General features: G+C 36.7%; 1 protein-coding gene across 3 annotated transcripts in view; it reads right to left on the reverse strand.

Moving 5' to 3' along the window:
- The window catches only part of LOC120766646, a 361,298-nt gene that overhangs the window by 241,458 nt on the left and 91,941 nt on the right, over nt 1–27,899 (reverse strand). For all 3 annotated transcript variants that reach the window (XM_040092269.1, XM_040092267.1, XM_040092268.1), the window contains one exon: nt 8,988–9,063. The gene's annotated coding sequence lies outside the window, so the exon portion shown is untranslated. The remainder of the gene's footprint in view (nt 1–8,987; nt 9,064–27,899) is intronic.

A 27,899-nucleotide genomic window follows, 5' to 3' on the forward strand; every position in this document is an offset into this window, starting at 1 on the left:
GGTTGTTGCACGGGCTGTGTGGCACGTAGCCCCGTCTTGTTGCAACTATAAGTTACTAAGATCAACTTTTTCAAACTGCGGCCATAAAAAGTTGGTTATTAACCATCTGTATAACGGTGTCCGCAGCTTCATTTCGAAAGAAGTACGGACCACGAATTCCACCAGACCAAGAACACACCAAACTGTCCATTTAAACTCTTACAAAATCAATGAAACGAAACTTGGCTAGATGCTAAACTATTTTCTAACCACAAGATGTTTCTTTCAACTTTAACTCTTGGGGATATAGAAATATCTCCAGCCCAGAGATATTTTTTTGGGCAGTAATCACATTCATTTTCACATTCATATCGAATAACTACGTATAAAGCCAACACTATTTTATTAACTCAAATTCCGGCTCTGAAGATGATCAATCGAGCGTAGGGTCTAATCGTCAGCAGCGACGCCATTCACGTCATCACAGCATTGTTTTTAAGCGTTGCTCATTGATGATTTGGTTTGCATTGTTTACATTACAATAATTTGTTTGTGTTGTTTATAGTGTTATAGCTGTTGTTGCTGCTGTTCGTGCTTTACAACGTTATTGTTGCTGTCGGCATGGTTGGCAACGCGAATTACGTCATTCGCCATTAATTTCAACAACAGGATGCGCGCAATCGTTCGCAGCTATGATGTTCATCGATGTTGCAACAGCGGTAACAAAGCACATAATGACTATATGTAACGCCACTATTGTAACGAGTAATACAACAAAAATCAAAAGAAATACAAATAAAGAATGGCAACAGTCACAGGACGACAAATAACTGCCAGGAACCAATGTTTTTATGTATGTATGCACATAGCATGCTAACTTATTTATAGGTGATGGTACATATGTATATATGGTGTACTAGGGTGTCTGTTATTTATCAAGTTGATGTTTTTATACCATATACAGGATCATTGACTTTGTCACGAAGTAATACTTAAAATGAAACGTCGGAGACCCTATCAAATACATATACTATATACATATATAAATGATCAGCATGATGAGCAGAATCGATTTAGCTATGACCTTCTGTCTGTCCATCTGCTCATAAGAGAATTACTCTCTTAGCTTTTGAGTTATTAAGCTGAAATTTTGCATTCGTGCTTTTTTACCAAGAAACTACTCATTTTTCGGAACGGTATCGGGCCACTAAAGCATATGGCTCCCAAACAAACTGTACGACATGAATAAAGTGCTTATATGGAAAACTTTTTCATATGCTGAGATATCTTCACGAAATTTGGCATGGATTATTCGTTGAGGTAAAAATGCAATCTCCGAAAAATTTATTCAGATCGAGTCACTATAGCACATAGCTACCATACTAACTGAACCATCGTAATCGAAAGCTTATATCGGAGTTTTTTTTTTAATTCAGAAGATATTTTCACGAAATTATGCTTGTGTTATTGCCTAAAGTAATAATGTAATCTCTGAAGAAATTGTTGATATCGGACTATTTTATTATATAGCTGCCATACAAACTGAGCGATCAAAGTTCTTGTAAGGAATATTTTGTATTTACGAAGGGTATTATAGCTAGGACGCTGTTCTTATTATTATTACTTTTTGCAAACACACCCTGTTTCATCAAAGCTACACAACAAAAATAGCCTCGCACCCTGTTTCAGTTTTTGCACTACCGAAATTATCCATCAAAAATAGCCTCTTCAGATTATTTAATTTGTCATCAAAGTAAGAAAATTTACATTTTTTTTACATTTGACAAGGGAATATTTTAAATATGAAATTTAAAGCTCTATCAAAAAGGTCCTGCTGATTTTTTCCGAAAACACATTCCTATGAAAGTTAAACGCAATTAAATTTATCAAAAGTACTGTATGTATACATATAGTACACCATGTCGTATGAGCAACGCGGAATGGTAAATCAATTGTATGAATGCTCAAGTCATTCGATGTATAAGTTATACTGCGTATAACATTTAAACGAGTGGATTTTGGCAAAACCATACAGACCATTTTTATAGAGCGGAAAATTTTGACTTCGAATAATATTGTTTTAAGGTTGTGGGTTTACATGCTTAATGCAATATATCGAAACAGCCCATGTTAAATGGAAAATAAAAGTAAAATTGAAAATAACTATTTAAAAAAAGTTAGACGTAGAAAATAACGGACACCCTAACACATACATACACCCATCCATACATAAGCCTTGTGCGACCTGTCCATGTCGCAATCTGTGTGGCAATGCAATTGTTGCAATATAAACAATAAAAACGAAGCACCCCAACGGTGCTGACAATAACAGCGCCCGCACCAGCGCCAAAACAACAACAACAATGTGTACAGAAACATCTGCAATCAAAGCAACAAAAGCAATGCGCGCAATGAAGTGCAGCAATAATAACAATAGCAATAACAACAAATGAACGAATTGCGCTTGCAACGAAAGTAGCATTATTTGTCTGTCATTCAGCAGCTTTCATCGCTTTCGCTGATCCCCTTATAACGCTTAACGCCTCCCGCTGCACCAACGAAGATTTTGCTGTAAAATTCGCGTGTCTTGCACTCATTTGCCCAACGATTGCTGACGGCATTGCTGTATACATTGTCTCCGACATGGTTACTGTTATATGCATTGTTGCTGTTGTTGTGTATGCTGCTTTATATTTGCCCTTACCCACTTGGCTAGTTGTCCTTTGTGTTGCTCATTTGGCTTAACATGTGTATGTATATACATATGTATGTATGTGTGTGTGTGTAATATGTTTGTACTTAATGCTGTAGTTGTCATTGTTGCTTTCATCATTCCATGTGTGTGCAACTGTGTGCCTCTTGCAATTTGCTGCTTACAATTGTCACCTTTGTTGCACGTTTTAGCGCTGTTTTGTTGTTATTGCTGTTGTCATTACACCTCTAACTGTCATTGGGTTTCTCGCTATCCCCGCGCTACTACGTGTCTATTTTTCACTTGTCTTTCTTGTTGCTTTTCCGCTTTGGTGCCACCTGCTTTTAATCAGCTCGAAGGGTAAAGTGAAATAGACAAATAGACACATGCAACGTGCTAATGTTGCACAAACACCTGCGTGCAATGCCATGTCGACTAGTTAGCAATAACAACAACAACAGGCATCTCATATAAGTTCATTTGGAGCAATGCTTTATGCTAAGCAACCTATGCTACTCGCCACATGCCACACGGCGCTCGATCTAGCGACAATTTGAGCTACTTACTTGTTATGTTGCAAGTGACGCTAGGTAATTGGCAACACCCGATCCACTTGCTTGCAACCCATTGTGGCATGTGAAATTTTTTGCCCTGGCAAAGAGGTGTTCAAGTTTTGTTTTTCACATGAATTTCTAATGAGACCCTCAATGGGTTAATTTGTTGTATTCGTAATATCATTTGAAGCGCCATGAAGTCAAAGGTCCCATTGCAAAATATTATAATCTACGTGTGTATGTGTGTGTAGGTACCCATACATAAACATACACGTCGGTGGAGAGTGTGAGAGCAGCTTTTGTATGTTGTTCGACTTCATTTTCCACTCGGATACGCTTTTTGTGTTGTTGTTATTTGCACCTGCTCATTTTGTCTATCAACTTTACCACAGCTAATTAACAGTTGGTTAAAGGCGATTGGCCGGCAGTCAGCACAGCACGAGCAGCAGGAAGCCACACGACACGGTACTTTGTGGCAACTGGCAATTTGCTTTCGATGTAATTAAAATGTTATTTTTTAATTTTCTCTGAATAATATTGCGGAATTCGAGAACATTTTCGAATGAATGCTTAATATAAGGACATAGAGCTAATTTTAGTGCATGGCGCAAATGAGCTAGAAACCTATCCAGTAGAATGTCTACATTCTTTGTTGCGCTAAAATTATTGCTGGCAGCAGAAAATCTCATTCATAGCACTAAGTCAGATAAAAATCCAGTGATAATCTTGTTACGTAGAAAAAACTTTCGAAGAAACGTACGGTAACCCACCGCACCCTTTCCTAAAATGGTTCCTATCAGCAACTATTAGAAGAAATTTAAGCTTTTCTAATAGTGCGAAATCGTGAAATAAAAGGAAATTGATCTATCTATAATCTCTAGCCTTATCTATTTCATATACTGCCTTTGTTTGAGCACCTATTTGATAGCTTGAGCTGTCCGTATTTAGAGTAATGCTCCTAATTAATATGGGATACATATGATAAAAAGCTTTAAACTCAGAATTAAAGTTTTCCATTCCTCGAAACAGACCAAATAACTTATGTTCTTTCTGAGAAAATTCATTAGCAGTAAACCAGTCGAATATATAGCATTTTATATACAGGTTCTAAAACACTTTGGCTCCTCTGTACAGAAAAAACTATCACTTTCTTCTGATGGTTGTATTCATATTATATAATAGGTTACTCCTTTGATTTTATGTTAAAGTTTTGTTCCTCATTCATTTCATTCTTCAAAATGTAAGAGGCATAATATTTTTTATGTAATTCAGCCTAGTCAATAGTACCAAGCAAGAAACTGAGAGATTTATAGTTGACTTTCTGTCCGTGAACCATAGCCGATAGCACTAAGAAATTCTTAGTTTTTTCATATAAGTCTGGAAATGCAATGAACCGAATTAAATAGCTTTAAAATTGCATAAATTATATTATAAATAGCATATAAGGTAGTTAAAGAAATTTTTTGAAAACCGTTGCCACTTAGTTATTTTTTGGTTCAATAGAACTGATGGACTAAAGTAATAGTACTATAATTAGGGCATCCATTCAACTCAATCTTAGTTAGATACATTTTTCTTAAACGTTGCCACCTATTTGAAAAATTTAAGTAAAATAAATTGATGCGACAAATTCACAATATAAATATAGAGACAAAAAAAATAAATATTTTCAATAAGATCAGCAGCCAAAAGTCGTTTCAAATTACACAGTATTCCTAATGTTTGTAAATTTACTTTCCAAGTTCCATTTTTATGAAGCCTGGCGGGAAGGTTCACTCTTGTGGCGAGTGGTGTAAAGCATATACTCTTTTTTATAACTTAAGTTAGCGGTGAAGTTTGAAATTCTATGAAACATCGGAGACCTTATAAAGTGTATATATATAAAGGGCGGTCCTAGTAAAGTTACTTTTTTCCATAGCCTTTTATGAAAGATCACGCGTGTTATATTATTTTTATTCAATATTGTTTGGTATTTCATCACGGAAAGACTTGCGCCTGAACAACGTTTACAAACGTTCAACTTTATTACACGTTCTTTAAAGAATGTGTTTTCCGGCGATTCGCTCAACTTATGGTCAACATAATCGGCCTACTGAGCGTACTATTCGTAACACCATAATCCGTCGCGAGACCCAGCATTAATTGTTGGATAATATTCGACCGAATAGCCCACATACTGCACGCAGTGAACAAAATTTTGCAAAATTTTGTGTACACGAAGACCGTGGAGAGTCGATTCGGCGCCGTTCGCAGCAACTCGTACTTACGTTGAGATCTTAAGGTTGGTACGCAGCTCTCAAGTAATTGCTCAAGAAAAAAAATACATTATTTCTCAAGTAATTTTGGCAGCTGGTTACGCATTGTGAATGATCTACATTAGAAGAGCAAGAGAGAATAAACAAAGAAAACAAACTTTGTGCGTAATATGTATGTGTGTATGTGTATGGTAACATAAATATTTTTATTGAGATTTAAGAAATGTTGTTGATGTTTGGTATGTTTTATACAACATTTCAAAATGGAATATACTTCATAATAATGATTTCAACTAATTTAGGATGAATTTGACGATTACTGATTTTCCTTCAAGAAACAATTGTTGATTTGATGTTTCTGAAGCCGTTCGATCTTCCCAAGCGATATCGCTTCGCTCTATGGGCTCTTGAAAAGTTCCAAGCAGATCCGACGCTTTCGAGCCAAATTTTCTAAAGCGATGAGCCCCATTTCTCGCTCAACGGGTATGTAAATTAGAAAATTTCCATATTAGGGACGAAGGGCAACCCAGTGGGATTCAAGAGCCATCACTTTATCCAGAAAAAACAGTTTGTAGTGGTTTGTGGGCGTGTGGGTTCATCGATTCATATTTTTTCAAATATGGCGACTCATCGCGCCACGATAGCCGACTATTTGCTGCCTGAATTTGAAACTCGCATCAATCAATTGATTTATTGAGAGAGCACTTCAACATTTTCCAATAAATTTGAAGTTTTTGTTTTTTTTTTTCTTTTAAAGAGTAGAGAAATTCGAAATACTGATCAAATTGAAAGGTGAATTTTGTCCATCATCATCTCCTTAAAGTAATCTTCTCCCGCTGCAATACACTTATTCCAACGAAGTTTCCAGTCATCATAGCACTTGGAAAAATCTTCGGTCGTGATGGCCATCAGAGCGTTCTTTGATTCAGTTTTTATATCCTCAATTGAGTCAAAACGGTGGCCTCGGAGTGGTCATGTGAATTTGCTGAATAGCCTGAAGTTACTCGAGGGTAATTCAGGCGAATGTGGTGGTTGCGGCACCACGAATAACCAATGCACTTCTTTGTTCAATAAATTCAGACATAGTAAAAATCGAAGAATTCACGCTTATCTCAAATACTAATGAATATTTTGACGTGAAATTTAGCATAGATGTCACTATAGTATTATAGACTTACAGAAAAAATAATTTACCGATTCGAAAAACACGCGAAGTATAAATTAAGTATTAAAAATTTCATCCTTTCTATTTGATCAGAGTAGTATTTCACCCTTTATGTAGGTACAATAAGATATATAGCAGTCACAAGTATTATCCAAGTTTCTTCGATGCAGCCGAAGTTAAAGTTTTCTTTTTGTTTGCCTTACTTTATACGAGTAAGTCTTTATAGGTATAACTATAATTTCATTTTTTTGTACACATATTTATATCGATATTTGCAACCTATGTCAAGACGAAATATTTTTGGTGAAAATCTAATTCGATCAACTGCAAGCTTTTTCCAAAAGCTCTGCTGAAGCTCGGTTACCATTATTATCTTTAGCACAGACAGATTTAGTTTGCGTTGAAGTATCCGTTCAATTAAATAGAAAAATGTTCTTAAACAGCTTTAATAGTATATCCATGGCTTTGTTTTAAAATTTATTCGTTTCCACTTTCGATATTTTCGAAAGCAATTCCATTGTAAATTAAATAAACTTTCTCTTGAATATTTTTAATTTTTTCAAAATAATTTCTACCCTGACTCAGCAACTCTGGTGCTTATTTCCACAACCAATTGAATTCGATTTAACATGCATTTAAGTCTTCCTAAAAGCTTTGCATTTTCCACACAAGTGACCAAAGGCATATCAGACACATTTCAATTGTTTAGATTTTAACAAAATGCAGAATTGTTTATTCTTTATTTGTGTTAACTAGTTGGATGTTTTTATTTTTAATTTTCCTCCGAGCAGCATAGTGCGTTTCGGTGTAGTAGTGAATATTGCAGCAGCCAGCAGCCAGCAGCCAAGAACAGCAGCAGCAGTAACAACAACAACAAAGAGCCACGTAACAGAGACAATTCAATCAATTTAACGAAACAAAAGCTTTTTGAGCCATTGATTGGATATTGAGGGCAAACTGATGGCCACAGCAAAATAAAATTGCACAACCACATGCACAGAACACACACACACACATACATTTATTTATATAAATGCTCATATACGTTCAAAACTGAGCTACACAAGCGCAAAAGTAGATCAACACCAGCGCAGAGTTCAAAGAAACAAATAATTTGTGTTGGTATGTGTGTGCGCGCTTATGTGTGTGGTCAAGTATTATATGGCAACTGAAAGATCTATTTACCCATTGTACGCTCGTGCTAACTAACTAAACTAAAAGCCAAAGTGACTAGCTTACTGCAACAAATATACATGTTAATACACATTCACACACACATACCTACATACACACACAATTGAATGCATTTGAACGTTCGCATGCATTTGCCAGTGAAAAGAGAAATTTCCGTCTAACCAAACACACACACACACAATTGTGTATACAAACGTTTGCTCATGTGTGTGTGTGTGTTAGTAAAGGCAACAGAGACATAGGAGGAATGCATGAACGGTTCGGTGAATGCTTTCAAATGCAGGCAAATCCTAGCAAATAAATGAGCGTCTGACCCGGTTGCAGTGCTGGCAACCTTAACAAAAACTTTTCGGCACAGCCGCAACAACAACAACGCAGCAATAGAGATTAAAATAAATGGCCAAATATTGCTTTGCACCAAAAAGGTTGACCGAAATTCATCAAAAGCAAGCGACAACACCTGGAATATGGAACGGTGAAAAGCACCCAGTGGGAAATCGATAACCAATTGTGATAGTTTGGCAGGCAAGCGATATTGGAAATTTGACAGTTGTGTGTAGAAAGTATGATTGAATAGATAATCCCCTCAATATATTTTCTATTCATCCGTATTGCTGGTTAAACTCATTCAATAATATCCTGAATGTAGACAATGTTTTGTCGACGGATTGTAAAACTGCGTTAAATGACAAATATAAAGCGCTGCCTGTAAGTAGGAGCTTGATTAAATTTGGTTAAAGATAGAATATGAAACTAAGGAGTTTGTATAAAGAATGAAGAAATATAAGTTTTGCAAAAATTATAAAAGAGTGGCATATACTAAATTTTGTTTGGATATGAGTTTGTTAAACAATATTGAAAATTATTTATTTACTTCCAACCAAAAAATGTTCAGAGTTTTTTGAAAATATGTCCAATTTTTTCACAACGAGAAGTAATTTTCCAGAATTTAGACAAGCAAACGAAATTTAATATACCCTTAATGTTTATATACTCCTTGATTATGTTTGAATACTTCGGAAATGTGCGAACAATTGAATCATCAGCTTGCAATACTCATACTTGAAGTTATGATTATACTACAGATTTGTGATATTAATTAATGAGTTGATTAATAATGAATGCCTCAGTCACGACTTTGAACTCACCTTCAGCAGGAGACTTTAAGTTAAGTGCAGGAATAAGGATTATAGGATCAAAGTCCTTTCTAATAGCTATCACGATCTGTAAGGAAAGAAATTTACAACAATTAATCATGATAATTAAAATTTGATTCGGAGTTACTAAAAAAAACAATAAAATTTTCTGATTAAAATATGCCTAAGATGGTAAGACTACACTTAATTAATATGTCAAATACTGGCACCATCTTTCAACCAGTTTGGTTACGGCAACTGCTTACGTCGGTACATCGAACAAAGAATTTGTCTTAAATTTTGTATTTTGAACCTAATGTAGTGTGTGGAATCGTTAAGAATGTTTGAAAAGACTTACGGTGATTCAGTTTTAACAAAGACATAAGTCTACGAGTGGTACAAAGCCTTCAAAGACGATCGAAAGATCGCTGAAGACATGCCTCGTTTTAGACGACTCTCTCTTCAGCTTATGAAAATATTAAAAAAGTGAAGGATATGGCGCTTGAAATTCGTCAGGCTAGTGTTAGAGAAATGGCAAGAGAGCTCGACATCTCTAGCGCGTCCATTCGAACTTTTTTTAATAAACTTCTTAAGTCAGGCTCAAGGTTCCAAATTATGTGAACTGAAGATTTATCTTAACTCGGCAACTCTGAAATTTTTGATCCGATATGGATTCAGAAGGATTCCTAAAACTAATTCTGTGAAATTGATAACTAAAGACCTTTATGCGGAAGGAAACCGATAAAATTATAATAAAAAATAAATAAATAAAAGAAAATCTTAAAACAGAGAAACACTGAAACTGTATCAAAAGATTTAAGATAGCTTTGCAATCTATTAGCTGGTAAATCCGCTCCAGAGTTCAGCTTTCCAGATTCGCTATCTTCTGCTTCATATAAGTATATAGCGATCCAAAACTATATAATAAAGATTGCCGTAGATCTCTTACTAACAAATTTATTTTCATATCTTAACCTAGATGGAAAAAACCCAGACTCAGTCGAAGTATTTAGTACAAGACGTGGGTTTTAAGTTAACCCTAAACGACATTAAAGCCACACTTTAAATGGAGAAAGCACGTATAAGCTTGAATGATCACAGTTATGCTTACTTCCAACTACAAAAAAACAAAATTACCCTAAAGACTGTTTAAGTATGATAAAAAGTCTCTGTACTCTACCTTCTGCCTCAATAAGAACACCGTTACAGCGGCGCGTACGTATTTTAAAATTTATTACGAAAAGTTAGCAAGTCGACATTAATTTTCTCTACTGAAAAAATACTCGATTCACTCTCGTCAGCCAACAAAGTTACTGTTATTGCATTGGCTTGCTGGATGTGGTCCAATTTGACGCACAACCAACCAGCGGACCAACGAAAATCGATGCTTTTAATTAGTACGCGCACACACACCAACCCACCGCCACACACATACATACATACTGGTTGCGCGAACACACGTATTATAGCATATACGTCCAAAAACAACAAGGCAACAACAAGCCAGCGATTGAACAACATTTCGACGACATCCAATAGTGGAGCCGGCGCACTGTAAGCAAAACCGCGACGCGACATTCAGTCGTTGAATTTCGGTCCAATTAGGGTAGCAGTCCGAGTGCCCGAGGTGGGGGTGTGACGGCACGCATATAGGTTGGCACAGCGCGGCATATTGGTGACCACCACGACATGGTGTGCTGCGGAGCTGAAAAAGTGCCCATTGACTGATATTGCGCGCGTCCACCGCAAAAGTTACTTTAGTAACTGGGGCTTTGACAGAGCAAAGCGCACACTGGATGGACGAAAAAAGTGGAGCGGCAACAAAAGTTGCACAGCAAAGGCTGGACTTGTATTGAATAAGCGGGTTTTATGTAAAGTTATGTAAAAGTGTGTGTGCCGCATACAAAACCACGAACAAGCGGGACATTTTGGAGCTCGCCGCGATTTCTTATGGGCGTCGGAGCTGTATAAATACTTATGCGCCTCCTGTTTGGCCTTTTGTTGCACGTCTCGCTGTTGACTTTTACATTATTTTATTTTTTTCTTTCGCATATTAAACCACACATACATATATGTAATGATGTATATGTAGTTGGATCCACATGTGACATACACCAGCCATGGTCCTGCATTTACAGTTGCCGCTCTTACGCACACTTAAGTTCATTAAAAATCACAAAGCGTTTCATATTTCCGAGGACATAAATGTACGTGCGTAAAATACGCAACGCACGCAAAAAATAAAAACCAAACGAAAGCAAAACTGATTCGCTCAAAAAGCGAATATACAACACACTTCGACAAACAAACCAACCCAAAAAGTGACAAATTTCTATGAAAGCGAAACTACAGACACCTCAGCCAGCGCCACGCCACCCCTTTGTAGCTGCAAACAAGCGTCGAAAAAGAAACTTGCAGAGCCTACTGAAATTGATGCTGAGACCAAGGCGACGTGCCTTGCAAACTTTTCGGCTAATTCGCCGCATACGACGAATTAAGCTCAGACGGCGAGGGGGAACGCAGTACTCGGTGTGGACTGCTGAGAAGCGAGTTCGTTGTATCTTTGAAGAGCTGTGAGAGCGTGAGGGTGAATAGTGAGTGCGTACGAGTGTTGGACTCAGATGCTACAGATTCGAGTTTAGACGTCGCTTTGCCGTGATAGTGGGTAAATTATAGCTTCAGGCTAACGGAAACTTATTTAAGCAGAGTAAAGTGTACAAATTATGTACATATATATATGATGAGGTAATCCATTCTCACTTAAAACTTAAGTTCTTGAGGTATGGTTATATAACAAAAGCTAAGCATTAGAACTTTCAGAATTTGAGGTTTCCATACCAGCAGATATAGCCATTGCATAACAACAGAACTTCTTCTGAAAAGTAAACAAAGTGATAATATACAATTTATTGCCGATATTGCTGCCACTTTTCTTCTCTGATCGTAAAAATTCTCTTTAATACGAATTTTTCTATGCGAGGGTGTTCCTTAAAGACACATAAAGTCGTTAGGTAGCAATGTTGCATACTTATTGGCAATGGTCGCAGCCCAAAACGTACATATATGACTTTAAATAAGACAAGCAAATGTTGAACCAACATTTACGGATCACCCTAACATATTAGGTGTACATATATTTAAAGTTACATGTAAGCTTCATTACTATTCTTAAAAGAACACATACATATATCGTTTAATATTTTTTCTTGTGACATCACTCATTCATACTTGTTGTTATTGTCACTTACTCTTTCTACAATTTGTAAATGTTCTCGCACTTTTTTAGTTGTCATGTTTTATGCCTGTCACAATGTTTATGTTGCAACAATGACAGTACAACTACAACACTTGTCAGTTGTCAACTTTGCTATTTTTCATGTTGAACGTTCTGCGTGAGTGACACGCCATCAAAATCATCAACATTATCATTGCCAGCAATGCTGGTATGAACAGTGGGGCAAAATTGGATAAAACTCTGTCAAAATTTTCCAATTTCATATTAAACTTTTTTTTATTAATGATTAGAATATAATTTATATTAATACAGAATTTATAAAAATTCGAAGTCGCAAACGAAGTCTTAGATTTGGAATTTCGAAATTGATTTTGTTCAAAGCAGCATTAATAAATATAGTATGCATAGTATAGTAAATTAGTAGAAAAGTTAAACTATGTTTAATTAGGTTAAGTGGTAGAGTTGATCTAAAATCGATGAATGATAAACTTCTAAAAGTAGATCACCAAATCCTCATAGATCAACGACGCATTTTGAACTTATCGCAAATTTATTAATGCTTGATCATAATCCCAACAACTTTTCGAAGTTCGCCATAGGTGTCTATAGAATTCATGACAGCGCTCTATGCTTTCGAAAAAAGCTCGGTAAGAGGACCTTTTGGCCTACCTAATCTTTGTTTAATATATAGAAAGTCCAGCTTTATAGAATAGCCAATTAAGTACTATCCGTTCCGTTGTTGTGGCCTTAATTCAACAGGTTTCAGCTTGAATATTTGATTTCCGATAACTCTGGTGTTCAACAACCATAACCTAGTCTTTGCTAAACACAGAAATATATAAAAATTTACGAATTGTGTAATTTACGAATTGTTTTGAGACCACTGTGGACCAGCTCTGTGAGTGCAAAGATCAATACTGTTTTTAAGTGCAAAATCAAGACACAGAAAATTTAGTGTTAAAATAATTTAAACGCCAAGTTGAAGTATCTATTTTCGTATTTCTTTTTTTTTTTTTTGTTTTCTACAACAACTGTCTCTGCTGAAACTTGTATTGCTTTATCTGGAAGTTTAAGAAGCTTTTAGGAGGTATGCAGAATGAAAGAGTGATCACATGTTGAAAACATAAATTTTTGAAATAGAGGAAGGTTCCAGGCCATTAAAGAATTCCGGGAAGCGAAATAGCTGATGAGATTACTAAAAGTGACACCCAACTTGCTAGTGAACCATACATAAGTCACTAAACAAGTTACAGTAGTAAATTCCGAAAGAGCCTTAAGGACATGCTGGAATGCCAAGATCATGTGCAAGAGCCCCGTAGAAAACCACACAAGTTTTTTACTCACATGGTCTCGAAAGGACAACAGGAAGGTGCTTGGTCAAAACTAACTGTAATCACATGCTAGCTGAATGGACATAAGTAACTGCGATACATAAGGGGAGTGCAGTGAGGTAGGCACGAGAAAAACGCTGAAACGTCTCTTATGCTCATGTGAAGCCTTATTTATGAATCGTCTTAGATATCAAGGAGCTTCGGAGACTAGATAGAGTATCCAAATTAGATATCGAATCACTTTTAAAGTTTGCAAAAAGCTCAAACTACTTCAGCTTAAACTAAACTAAATCTCCATCTGACATTACAAGGGACCCACAGGTTCATGTATGACATGAGAGCCCACCAGTATAACTTAAACTAATCTAAAATGGACGATTAATGTACTTCCAAAAAAGTTTCTTGTTTAAATAACAGTTCATTTTGTATTTTTAAATCTCATATTCTATGGAAACTATGAAGAAGATAGTTAAGGCCGGTTTGTACAGAAAATTCTCAGTTCATTATTCTCCAATCTAAAGTTGCACAAGACGCCAATTAAGAAGAAGAAAGCTGCACAAGAATTCTCATAAAGTTCAAATACTTGTAGCAAAAATTTTAATTATTTAGTGGCACAAGCTTTTGAAGAAGTAAATTTGTTGAAGACGAATATAATCCTAAAAAAATTTCAACAAAAATGTGTCTTTGTTGGTCCATGTGGGCCGTTATAACCTAACCTAAGCTAAAAGGGAGAAGGGCGTACAAGATACTACATTCATGATATTTTATTTAATAAAAATTGTCAAAAAAAGACATTTACTTTAAAACATCTAGTCGTATACAAGATTTGATTATCAGAAAGGAATTAATTTAAGTTAACACAGTTATATGCCAGTAATTCGAAAGGAAAAATTGTATTTCTAAAAATATAAAAAATTGTTGAAAACACAATTTGAGTTTTCAAATCCATTTATTTATTCAATTTCAAGTGCAATTGGATTTACCAAGCACAATCAGCAGAATGCAATTGTAAAAAGTAATCACGTATGCGTGCGTGTGTATTAATGCGCCTACATGTATGCAACATTTCTTGTGCGCCTGCGTAGTCAGTCCCTCGTAAACTGCTTTGTATAATTAAATATATATAAACAGATTTTATTTAAAATGCACCAGTTCAATTATACATATGCATATATGTATATCTATATATATACAATATACAATATACATATTTATATAAATATATATATATATATATCTGAAATTTCATAAAATCACACAGACAAGGTTTTCTCAGCCTTAATGCAAGGCAGCGCTGCATGCGACGAACTGTATATAGAACCAACCTGGCGCACAGCCGTGACACTTGTCAGCCTTGAGCAGTGTGCAGCGCACTCATTCTTAATTTCTATTTCGATTCAACGCATAGAAAGCTTAATTCATTTTTATATGTATGTATGCGTGTATGAATAAAGCATGAGTATTTGTATATATTTTTATATATTTATAAATATGTATAGGTTTAGGCTTATATGTCTGTGTTTCGATTTGTGTGTATGCACAGAATACGCTTAGATTTTTTAGTTTCTACGACACATGGTTTGAGGGTCATGTCACACACATTTGCAAAAACATAACGTTCGAAATCAGGCACACACACATGCGCGTTCACACATAAAAGCTCACGCATTCGTTTTTCCAATCTTTCCAATCCTTCTCCACAGCTTTTTTCCTTGTTGCATCAACAATATTTCACTATTTTGTAAGCCAACGCTAACGCACAGAATTCACACTGCCACAGAAGCAAATATATGTACATGTACAATATATATATCTTCATATGTGTAGCGCATATTTCTATTGGAATTTTATTGTGTAAATAAACGTAAAGCTTTCTTAATTTAAGCATTTGTAAATTCTTTGCAGGCCAAGCGACCGAACGGCTCTATCAAAATCTCTCGTCGCATTTTGCAGCCTTTTTTTTGGGTCCTTTGGTGCTTTGACAGCTCGTTCGCTTGTCCCACAATTCATGCATTCATTCATTCATTCTATAGATCGAAAGTGCTGCCGCTTACCTTTTTTAGAAATTTACTTACATATATAATATCGTATATTATAGTGTATTTGGAGACTTGTTTGCGGCTGTTTGTGTTGGAATTCTCTATGGACGTTCATCAGTCCTTCATTGAGCTTGCGTGTATTCATATGTGGCAAAGTGTGTCCGTTATGTTTGCGTACAAATGTATACATTGTGGTATTCATATATGTACACACTTTCATAAATATATTTGTATATATTTGTTTGTAATAATTTGTACCTTTCAAGTGTTTTTATGACTGTCGTGGCAGTAGTTTGGTAAAAGATATCATGACCCACGATTATTTTTATTCAAGGAATTGTTTCTCAGTTAAACAAACAGATTACCCTTGTTTTTTTTCTTTCCAAAAGCAGCTTAGTATGCTCCTGTAATTTAAGCAAACTGTCATTGATACCTCAAATTGGTTAGTTAAAATTTCATAAAAAAGTTAGCAAACACTTCACAGGTGCATTTATTATAGCATTAAGGGGTATACATAGAACTTTAGCCTGATTTTGTTCAGTCACTTTTAATCGCAAATATATGCTATGCTATATGCAGTCTTATGGCAATGCCCTTTGTGGCAATGACTTGTCAAAACAAAGTCATCCAAGCATTTGGTTTCGACCGGTCAATTTGTATGACAGCTATTATACTGTTATCCAATATTGGGGCTTCCGCAAATGAGCAGCTTCTTGATGAGAAAAGGATGTGTGCAAAATTTCAAGTCGATATCTCATAAACTGAGGAACTAGTTCGTATAGACAGACGGACATGGGCAAAGCGACTCAGTTCGTCATACTGACCACTTATGTATTACTTTACAAGGTTCCGGAAGTTTCCTTTTGGGTCTTACGCACATTGCGGCAAATTTTATAAACGCTATTGAGGGTATAAGACATACAAATTTGAAGGGTTAACATGTAAACCCATGTCTAAAAATCGATTTTTTATTTTTAAATTCTACAAAATCTGTAGAGTATTGTCCTAAATTATCAAGTTGATCCAAGTAATAGTATCGGAGGTACAGCCTTGAAAACTTGTGTCCTCGGGGCAAGCTAAGCTAAATGCGACGTCTTTAAACGCGTTTTCTCGAAACTGAGTGTGTGTTTTTGAAGTCGGTTGACAAGAACTTAAGAACTACTTAACCGATCTTCATGAAATCTTACACAGGTCTTTGAGATACAATTCTTAAAGATTTGAACACAAGACTTTTTTATCGACTACTACTTTTGAAAAAAAAATGTCGCTAAATTTTCACTTCAATCTTTTTTCATAATTTTTTTAGTAAAAATGTATGCCAAAAATCAAATTTTCAGTTTTCTCTCCTCGATCAAGTTATAAGTTAATGTTTAAACTAAAACACGTATTTTTTTTACTTGAATCCTGTAATGAGTCATTCTGCCAACGCGGGAGTATCTTTTTTGCGAGGGTTTACCGGGAATAGCGTCGCAATGGCCGAGTTAAAATTTTTTTTTCCAAATATTTCAGAATTTCTCTGTTAATACCGGTAGTGTGTTTGTAACAATAAAAAATCCTAATAAAATTTTTTATTTTTTATATGAGAAAAAATTGTTGAAGAAATGCCGGTTTTTACCCAATAAAACCCATATTTTTTGTTTTCCGAACTTTCGGCTACAAAAGCGGTTTTACCCATCGGTGGATACCTCTCAGATATTGGAAATTATTATATGGAATTATATATAAATTATTATATGGAAATTATTCCCCCCCTCGTTTCGTCCCTCGTTTTGATTATTTGGTCTAACAACACAGTCTCTATACTACTATGCTTGGAAGTCGCATACAACTACAAAATCTGTCGGGTTCTTTCGGTTGAATATGATGAAATCATTACCTTAAAAAGACTTAATATCTTACTAGTTGATGCGGGAATATACTGTCCAGAGTTAGACTTAAGGCAACCTTTTAAGTTGCCGCACCACTGCAGTATATTTTAAGCTGAGGTCTTTGCTATTGCGAAAGCCGCGGGATGAGTGGACGAGTATCTCTTGTGCACTTGGCAAGACTACGCTGTAAGCATCTGAGTTCCCCATGGTATGATACACTGGAGGAGGTATTGATAGTGAGGCCGCAGACTCTGTTAAAATTCACGTCAAGCGCTAGCTTCCAAAACGATGCTTACTCCTCTTGGACATAGCAAGTGAACTCCATCTAGTATCGCAAAGGACCAAACCGGTCTACGCGTGGCTGATTGGCCTACCAAATTAATTGTCATATTAAATTTTTTTTTTTTTTGATAAAAGGCAATAAACTTGGAGCCAGTACCCGAACAAGTAAGAGATTTGGGGAGAAATTGGTCAAAAACTTGTCAAATGAGCTTTATATTAGTATATGTAGTTACTGATTGTGAAACATAACACAACCGTAAAAGTGATCCCGACAGCTCGGTTTGTTTATGAAGCGAAAATATTTGTTGGCCGATTTTTACATTTTTCTAATAAATCTTTCTTTCGGGGAATCCATCTAATCACGCACACAAGTATTTGAGTGACACAAAGCATTCAAAAAATGACTCATGCGAATCGTCCATCCATCTCTGTTAATTAGAGTAACATCGAAAAGTTAATGAAATAGTGCTTAACCACTGTTGGGTTTGCTTCAAAGAAATATCAGAAGTTCTCAACAACTCATGTACTAAAACAGCTCAACACATATTGGTTTATGTTTTAAGTATGAAGCATGTAAATTTAATTCAAAAGCGACGTCAAGAAGATGACGAAAAAAAATTGAGAACCTTACCTTACCAACATTCTAGCGATTGGTACTCCAAAAATGAGTCGAAACTGAAATAATCAATATTGGCTGAAGACACTGAGGACTATAACAGTCGAAGCTTACAACAAGTGCCTGGGAAGTTAGATTAAGCGTTGACTGAGGAACCGATTTTGAAGGATATTATAAAGATTTGTATTGAAGTACGTGAAAATGTAGGTTTTTTGTTAAATTTGATCAGATGGATGGATGAGTGTTATCGGAATTGTTCACACAAGATATCTTATCCGTATACTCTTCGACACAAAGGCCAACAACTCACACAGCCCCATTATTTAAGGAACTTACAACACTGAATCTAAGGCCACACTACAGAGATTGAACATCAATTCTTTAGTATAATCTGAGGCTAACATCTATTTTTATATGCTCAAGATAATGTTTAAGAACCATTTTAATACATTTCAATGAGTAGTATACTTAATAATCCCTAATTTCATTTGCTTCAATTGCCAGTCCCGCTTTCTGTCGTTATTTTAGCAATTTGGAAGTTATGTTTCAAATTTTTCTTAAAGCGGATGTGTTGTGGCGGAAGAATTTCTTCATTGTACATTATTATTATACAGATGGTAAAGCAACCAACTTTGGTTACCCGACTTTGTCCACATTTTTGGATTTTGCACTGCTTTACAGCAATTTTCCCGCTCACCAATATTTGTTGTGCTTTTTGTCAATTATTTATACTCGCGTTTATTTATGTACGATATGAAAGGATTTTGGCAAACAAATAAACAAACACAAGTACATGTGTACACAAATAACCAAACTCGCTGGAGAGAGAGCAGACACGCGCCGCGCTTTGGGGCTTCCGGACCCAATGATGACCCCACATACATGTACGTAAATATGTATGCATATCTACGTGTAGGCATTAAAAATTTGTATGCTAAAACGGACTTTGGACTTTGATAATGGCAGCGCTGAGGCCACACTTAGGATGCGCAGCACGGCACGCTCACTTGCCGAACTCATGAAACCCGTGAAGAGTCATAAGTGTGCGCGAAAGCATCCACACGCACACTCACACATATATATGTGGCAGCAAATACACGCACGTAATTTATCACGCATACATTTCCCAACAGCGGCACGCCCACTCAAGTGCACTTCGCGCTCACGCCCACCACTCTGGCCTTCGCATGGACGCGTTTCAATGCCAATGTGGCAAGTACTTTTCTACTGCTTCACGTACTCAACCCGAAATAAGGGAAACATTTTCGAAACTAAACTTTACTACAAACAATAAACAACAACAATTGTAAACAAATCCCACAGCAGCGGCAGCCACATACATATATACATATATATCACACATTCACACACAATCATATGTGGCAGTTTGCTCGGTTGGGGAACTTGGCACTGTTGTTTATGCGCCACAAAGGACCTGCGTAACTATATTTATCCGCTCGGCCGGATTTTCGAATTTACGCCAGCAGTCTGCGCGCCACTTTGCATATGCTTGTATGCTTGTGTGTGTGTTGCATGTTATGGTATGTGGTATACGAAAATTGTGTGGCGCTTGTGCGTGTGCGCTTTAAAAATTAATGCGCCAAATTTATTTGTGTGCGAAAAAAATTTATCGCTGCTGTTTGCAACACCTCACAGCAGGCGCAACGGCGACACATGCATTTAGGATGTCGATATGTTTGTATGTGCATACATAATTTTAACCCTTGCCATAACTAATGAAAATGGGCTTCGATTTGTGGTGACAGTTTTAATCGGGCGTCTATTCATCTTTACCCTACGGATGGTGCTGGGCGCGTTTAAGGATCAATTTTGTACAAATCTCAATTCACATATTAAATGTGGCCTTTTCCAAGAGTAAGTATATTTAAGTTGAAAAGGAAATATATGAAAGGAGTCTGGGAGTATATATGTGTGTCAAAAATAGACTGCATAAATTGGCGGCTAAACGAAATTGAGCGTAGTGTGGGATTAGTGATGGTCTGTGCTACCACACATTAAATCTGTTAGCAGAAAGGATATGCCCTTCTTAGTCAAAATCAATTGTTTTTAGTGAAATTTTTATTCAGGTATTATAAAGGCTTAATTTTAAGGCTCTGAGTATCATCTAGAAACTTGGGAATATATAAGCATATGTACATACATACATATATTTCTTTATGAACAAATTTTGTATTATAAAAAATTATAGTTTTTTTTACGTAAAAGCAGTCACAACTCTTTCACCAGTTATATTTAAAATATCTTGTCAAAACTCTACATTTGAAATCAACGATAAGTTTAACTTATGCTTTTGAAAGCTATAATAAAGTTGAACGGCTGAACTTCGTATATACCGAAGCGTATGTGGACGAAGGAATAAAGTGCATAAAATGTCTGCTATTCAATACTATTATGAGAGTATATTTGAGTTTTACTGTCTACACATTCGATTAGCCAAACTTAAAGAGAGTTATAGAAAATTTCATCCTAAATGTAGGCAACACTTTTTATAACTACGCTAAATTGTTGTTGTAACGGCACAAAAGCTTCTTGAGGTAGTTTCCAGAAATGGTGCCGAGTTGACAGTTCTTGGCTGGATAAAAATCCAGTTCCGCTCCGACTACTTAGACTTCCTAAGACCCGCCTGTCGTGGAAATTACGCTAAGTCAACTCCAATGGCGGTATGTTTATCAAGCTTTATTTATATACAAAATATTGATATTTTCAGGAATTCTTATTCCTGTAAACCTTATGAATTCATGTAGCAATTATTATTAAAAGGAAAAAATTTATCACCAAAAATATTTCTTCATATAATCAGCGATATTTCTAAGATTTTTTCACTAATAAAATTTTGCTGTCATAGAAAGGGAAGAAGCTTCCACCGCAAACAAGTTCAACCTCTGGGGCATTAATATCATAAAAAGTATGAAGGGGTTCAAATTTTTTTCCACCTTCAATCACATTCCCCAAAACTTTGGAGGGTACTTATGGTAGCCTTTTCTCTGTTCATATAACGACGAGCAATATGTGGATGGAGAAGGGTCAATAGCGAGAAGGCGCAGTGAGCTCTTTCACGGATAAGTCGTCTCTAGGAGAGAAGGGTCGAGGGGAAGTTACCTGTGCTCTCCGTCCATCTTAGCTTTAAACTCCCGGACCACTGTAGTATTTTTCAGTTAGAAGTGGCTGCTATAAAGGTCGCAGTATAGACTCAATCTGGGAAGTAAGTATTCAGTCCGACACCACAACGACAATAATAGTGCTGAGCTCGCTAATTGTGTGCTCAAAGTTTAAGAAGGTGTGTCTGTTCTTACTAATAATTGCATTAAGCCTCGGTTGCAACCGATGAGTTAATCAGGGGAGGTACAACAGAATAGAATCAAGTTCGATATTCATTGACATCTTGTCTTCTGGCTTGAGCTGCGCGACTGCGAAAATCTTTAGGCCTAGACTACAACACAAGGAATTTACTGAGCGACTTTTCCTTAGTAAAGTTCATTTTACCGCATTCATAACAATGACAATGTTCAATAAAATTCTTGTCGGACGCAAGTTTTCCAAGTTGTAAGAGGAGGGTGAGTTGGAAACATCTATGCACTTTCTACCCTATTTTCCAAGCTTTGCTAGACTTAGATTTAAAGATCTCGGTAGTCCGACCTACAGTAAACCAGGAGACATTGGCGAAACTGATATAAGCTGACTCATTAAATTTGTGATGGGCTCAAAGTGATTTGCCGTTTTGTGAGGGTCTTATGATTGATTATATAGAAGTTTTAGGTATAAATATAGACCAGCGTTCTAAATGTCCAATTGAGATCCCCGTAAGAGTCGAACTGATAATCTAACTAATCCAGAGACACAGACCGCCTCTAAAGGGCTAAATATAAAAGTGATCTTCAATGGAAAATGTGCATAACGAACAACCATAGGAAATCAGGAGAAATTAGATGGAGGTTAGAGTGCATGACTTCATTATCTTGGCTTAACAGTGTGGCACCTATATCACTTTGGTCGCGCTTTTCCCGATTTAAGAGAAATTAATTAACCCAGCAACAATTTTTACACCCCAAAATTAGAATTCCAAAAGAAAAAACGTAAACTTCTCATATTATAAAATGCTTCCACCAACAAACATGAACCGCAGAGGAATTGCCTACATTAAACTAACTCTATGGAGAGACAAAATTTGCACACATGACTTCATTCGTATGCTTACATGAGTGCATCAGTATGTGTACACCAAAAATAACTACTGCCACCGAACTCATATGTCAGTTTGACACACACTAAGCCGCTGGCGCACAACAATTCAACAATTTGTGGCAACAATCTGCGCAATCCTTTCGTTGTCGTCATTGTCATTTTGCCTCGACATTTTTGGCATGTCACAGCGCCTGCCGCCTGCTGCCAGCTACGCTATTATGCCTACGGTGCTATACCATACACAAATATGGGTGTATGTGTATGTGTGTTGGCATGAACCCAATCACATTTCACATTCAAAACACATTCCTCAAATATTGATTTGGAAAATTTGTTTAGAATACAGCGGCAGCCACCGACAGTTGGTTTATGCAACAAACAAGCGGCAAATAAATACAAAACACAAATTGATAAAGCTCCCCTCTACCAACATGCATTTGTATGCGTGTGTGTGTGCCAACAACAGATACACTAGATTACTCACTGTACTCATCTATCTACATGCTATTTGATTTGCGTGCTGGTGCTTCTGCGCTTACAACTCGCTTAATCCAGCTGCCTGGCGCCCGCACAAGCCCGTTATATTTATGTGCCTAGATAAATATCTAGTCTACGAATGACATGCCGCTTTGTAAATATGTAAAAGTCAATATTTTCGAACTTCTATTTCATTTTTTTTTTCGAATTTCTGTTGCAACAGTCTTGCTACCTCGCAGCACTCGCCACCCCTCACCCAGCGGATTAGAATTTTTCATTAACGCTGCGGGTGTGGGTTGTGGGAAATTGCGTCGAGCAACTTGAATTCCACAAGTCACAATGACGGTCGAATTCCGCAATAAAAACCTGCGAAAGGTTGAGCGCAATACTAACTGTTGTTTTGAGAAAATTGCCAATAATCAGAAAGAGATAAAATAGAAATGCCTATAACTGCGGCTGCCAACAAATATGCCACAATGTACAATGAACTGCATCACACATACATATATACATTTCTATAAAAATAATATTTGTTGTTGCTGTGGCAATATATCGATGGATATCACTTTAATGGCATTTAATAGAAGCACATGGAAAAGTTTTTAGTCGTAAATTCGAAATTCAATTTAAGTTTTATCGGCACTACAAATGTACTCATTGATATACTTGTATATGTATGTATGTAGACACACCAACATAGATATGTAACTGTGTCTAATAAAAGGGTGAATTGCTTTCGATCAGCATCACTTTGTCCGTTTTTGTGTTTAACTAACTTTTATCTAAATGATGGACAATAACTATTGCTTTTATTGTTGTTGTTTGTGTATAAACTATTATTTGACAAATTTGCTGTAAACACAGATATTTTGAATAGTTTTAACAATCACCTTGGGAGCTGCAGTGTTTTGCAAAGCCATTTCATTCGTTCGGTTTGAGGATAGACACGCTTGGAAAGGAAATAGATGCATGGTCTAGTAGAATTACATTAAATTGTAGCTTTTATTAAGCAAAGTAAGAATGACGCGTTTTAGGTCAAATGTGCACCGTTTTGTTGTATGACTTGTTTCCAATTCCGCGGATTCATAACGAGCCTGTCTTTGATACCGTCATTCTTATTAATAAAAAAGGCGATTTTCATGAGCTACTTTTGAGTCGAAATTTTCACCAGCACAAACATTCGGCATAGAAAGGATCAAGTATGTAGCAGTCACTGTGTAAAAGTTTTGGATTATATGTTGGATGTATAAGTATATCTCAACGTAGCTCACAGAGCTCCTGGCGAGTCACAACCAATGTGTGTATGCTGGTTTTTTTTCCTGATGGAACACAATTACTAATTGCCAAAGCTGGTCGCTTTTGAGACAATTACTTCCTTCAAATGGTCCGAATGTTGACTGTTTATGTTTGAATTAAGAGTTTGGTTGTTGGGGAGTAGTTCACAATCACAACAAACTTACACCAAATCTTTTTATCTCCATGGAAAGCGAAACAGTTTATTTTCGATCATTAGCCTTCCAGTTTCAGATCAGTTGACAAAAATACACACATAATAAGCTATGAAGGGTTTAAGATTATAATAAATACCAAAATAAGGTTCAAATATCTTCAAAATTAACGCAACTACTAGAGCAAAATAGCAGACCCAAACAGATTTCCCTTCTTTTGATCACTTTCAAAAGCTTTATTTGAAATCGTCGGCAGCCTTGCTAGAAATAATACGAGAGCTCCTTGTTCAAAGCATATTTAAGGAAATCTTAATAGAAACTTTGAAAACGGTTTCTGCAAAAATCAGACAGGCAATGTGATTGGAATCAGCCAATTTTTAAGTACCAATATACTTATTGTCTCTTTGTCACGCATTTCCGACAGGATAACAATCAATGACAATAGTTGTTCAGCCAAAACAAGTCACACATGCCATTAAAAGCTTTTTACCATACACAACAGCGGGTCCAGATGGCATCATACTCTTAATTCTAAGGAAACTAAAGGAATCAATAGTTCCAAGGTTTAAAAGGATATACTAGGCAAGCATCAGGTTATCTTATAAGCCAAGAAATTAGAAAAGGGCCAAGATGGTGTTCTAAGCAGCACAAGTCAAAAGAACATACGAAAACGCTAAAGATTATAGCCCTATAAGCTTCATCTCCTGCATGCTGATAGTCCAAGAAATGCTAATGGATATAGTCATCAGATCAATAGTATCGGACAATTTTATCGGCTTCAGAGCATGCATACATAGACGTTCGCTTGACAGAAACTGCCTTGCTAAATGTAAAAGAAAAGTCATTACACCTCAAGCAGTATACAATGAATACCTTTCTTGATTTAGAGAGGTCTTTAACGATATAGAATTAAGCACAATCATTAAGTATGTAAGGTCGAGTTCGATACCAAACTGAGCAGGAAAATTACTGTAGAGAAACGTGTTAACAAAGGAAATATGGCACACCAAACAAGCAGAAGAGTAGGAACTTAAAACCGAATACAATCATATGGATATATGTATATGGCTATCATTTGACCAATTCCTACATATATAACACTGGACTGGTGACCGACATTAAAAAGAGAGAATATACAAGTACTATCAGGAAACTAGAATGACACAGAGAACAGCCAGTGCAGGGGTAAACTGCACAATTGAGTCATGTATAAGGAAAGTATCTACATTTTCTGCTATAAGAATCAAGGAGATGGGAAGAACATGAAAAGTTATGGATATAGCGATATCCTGAATCAGCTCGGAATGTATCCCAAGGTTGAGTTTCAATAGCAACTTTCAGATGAGAATATCTTCTAGACGTGAATGGAGGAGAGGTTAAGTAGGGTAGGAGAATTATAATTTAATCAAAATGAACTGCGAAGTAGGGACAGCAATATTCTCTGAGGATCTTGATATCTCTCTATCTACCCGTCTATCAAACTAAGTCAGTATCTTCCAAATAAATGTACTAGTTATAGAGAATGCCTTAAAGGTCTATTGAAAGACTAGGTGAGGACACAGATACCATAACTTCCATATACATAGAAAGTCAGGCGGCATTGTTGTCTTGTCGCCGCCCAAAATAGACTCCATATGGTCAACTAATGTTGGAAGGTTATAAGCGCACTCGCAGATCTATTCCACCTGTTCATAATTTGGAACCCTGATTCAGGAACATGAAAAATAGTGAAACAGATATGACCAAAATATGACCAGATAAGAGTTAGTATAAAGGTCCAGGAAAAGTATATATATATGTACTTACAGTCACCATAACGAGGCATTGCCAATTTGGTGAACAAGCGTAAAAAATGGGAATACCTCATAACAATACCTGCCATAGCATACAGCTGCCATACAACCAACCGATCAAACTCAGGGGCTTGTATGAAATCGATTTTATTCGTCAAGGACTTTAAAACAAAATACATTTTCTTAGTAGAAACTCCTTGACAAAGGAATAGAGAGAGACAGAAAAATATCGAGAAAAATTCTAAGAGAATATGTTTTGTACTTTGTGAGACTTTTAAGATATATCATAATCGATTTGATACTGCTTGCTTCCAGAAGGCGATAGAGTACAAGCGAACTTCTAATATCAACTTGAAACTCCTGTAAAAACATACTTTTTCCACAGATAAAAGCTGCAAAGTTAAGATAACCGAAAACTGACTGACTCTCTACTGCCACAACTTCACTTCGTGTGCTGCTTATGGCATGTGCTTCTGCTCGATGGCCTGTCAAAAAGTGCATTTGTATGCATGACGTAGACATGCACTCCAACAGCAGCAACAACAGCAACAAATCGTAATAACAACTCGGCACGCGTGCCAAACCAAAAGCGAAATGCAAACGAAAAAAAGAAGACCTGCCACGCCGTACGTGCCATAATGGCGGTTAATAGTTATGCAACGCATGCAACATGCCACCAACGTCAGCGCCAACAACACATCACCAGCGACAACAACGAGTACTACCTACTAACTACTAGTTACAACCACACACGAAATGAGTACGGCATACTTTACATGCTTCTTGCGGCGGCTGCCATGTTTGCCGCGCTTGCCACTTGCTCCTCGCGCGCTCAGTGCGCACTGCTGCTGTCTGTCACGCAAGTGACAATTGCCAACACGACACAGCGCTGAGACTAATGATCCTCGGCAATTCAATTCCTGCTCTGCTTATTACACGTATTGTTGCTAGTTGCGTGATGTTCAAGGCAGCGCAGCGTTGTCGCTCGGCGTTGTTGTTGTTACTGTTGTAGTTTTGTTTCGGCATAATCATGCGGCGCATCAGCAAATTGGCAAATTAGCACATTGCAATGATAACCAGAATGTGAGATTTCAATTAAATTATGTGCGCACACGCACACACATGCTCCTCGCATACAAATACACGCACACCCGTACAACACATTTTTAGGGTCCCTCAGCTGCGCTGATTGGTCTAAATTTAGGCGCAGCAATTTTTTCATAGCTCATTAATTAGCTGCGTTTAACGCAACAAGCAGCAAAAACTCATTAGACAAACAACAAAAAAAAATTCACCACCACAAAAACAAGATATCGACCATAACAACAACAAGCGTTCGATTTCGCACAACTAATGCGCCCACAAAATCACGCATCATAACTTGATGCTTCGTCTGATTTTCGCCGAATAGCTTCGCCGCCAAAAGCATTCCCCGCCCCCCGCGGTTGCTTGCACCAAACGTACTTTATCTAATTATGATTATGACCTCGATAATTAAATCAAAAATTTGCTTATTTCTTGTTTGTTCGCCGCTGAGTCTGATGATTTCCCATAGAAATTGCGGCGTGACCTCAGCCGCCCGCCGAGATTGAAGTGCCGATCAACTTCTAGTTTCAGGCATGTTCGTGTTGA

Source organism: Bactrocera tryoni, chromosome 1 (assembly GCF_016617805.1).
Source record: "Bactrocera tryoni isolate S06 chromosome 1, CSIRO_BtryS06_freeze2, whole genome shotgun sequence".
In the NCBI taxonomy this organism is placed as follows: domain Eukaryota; kingdom Metazoa; phylum Arthropoda; class Insecta; order Diptera; family Tephritidae; genus Bactrocera; species Bactrocera tryoni.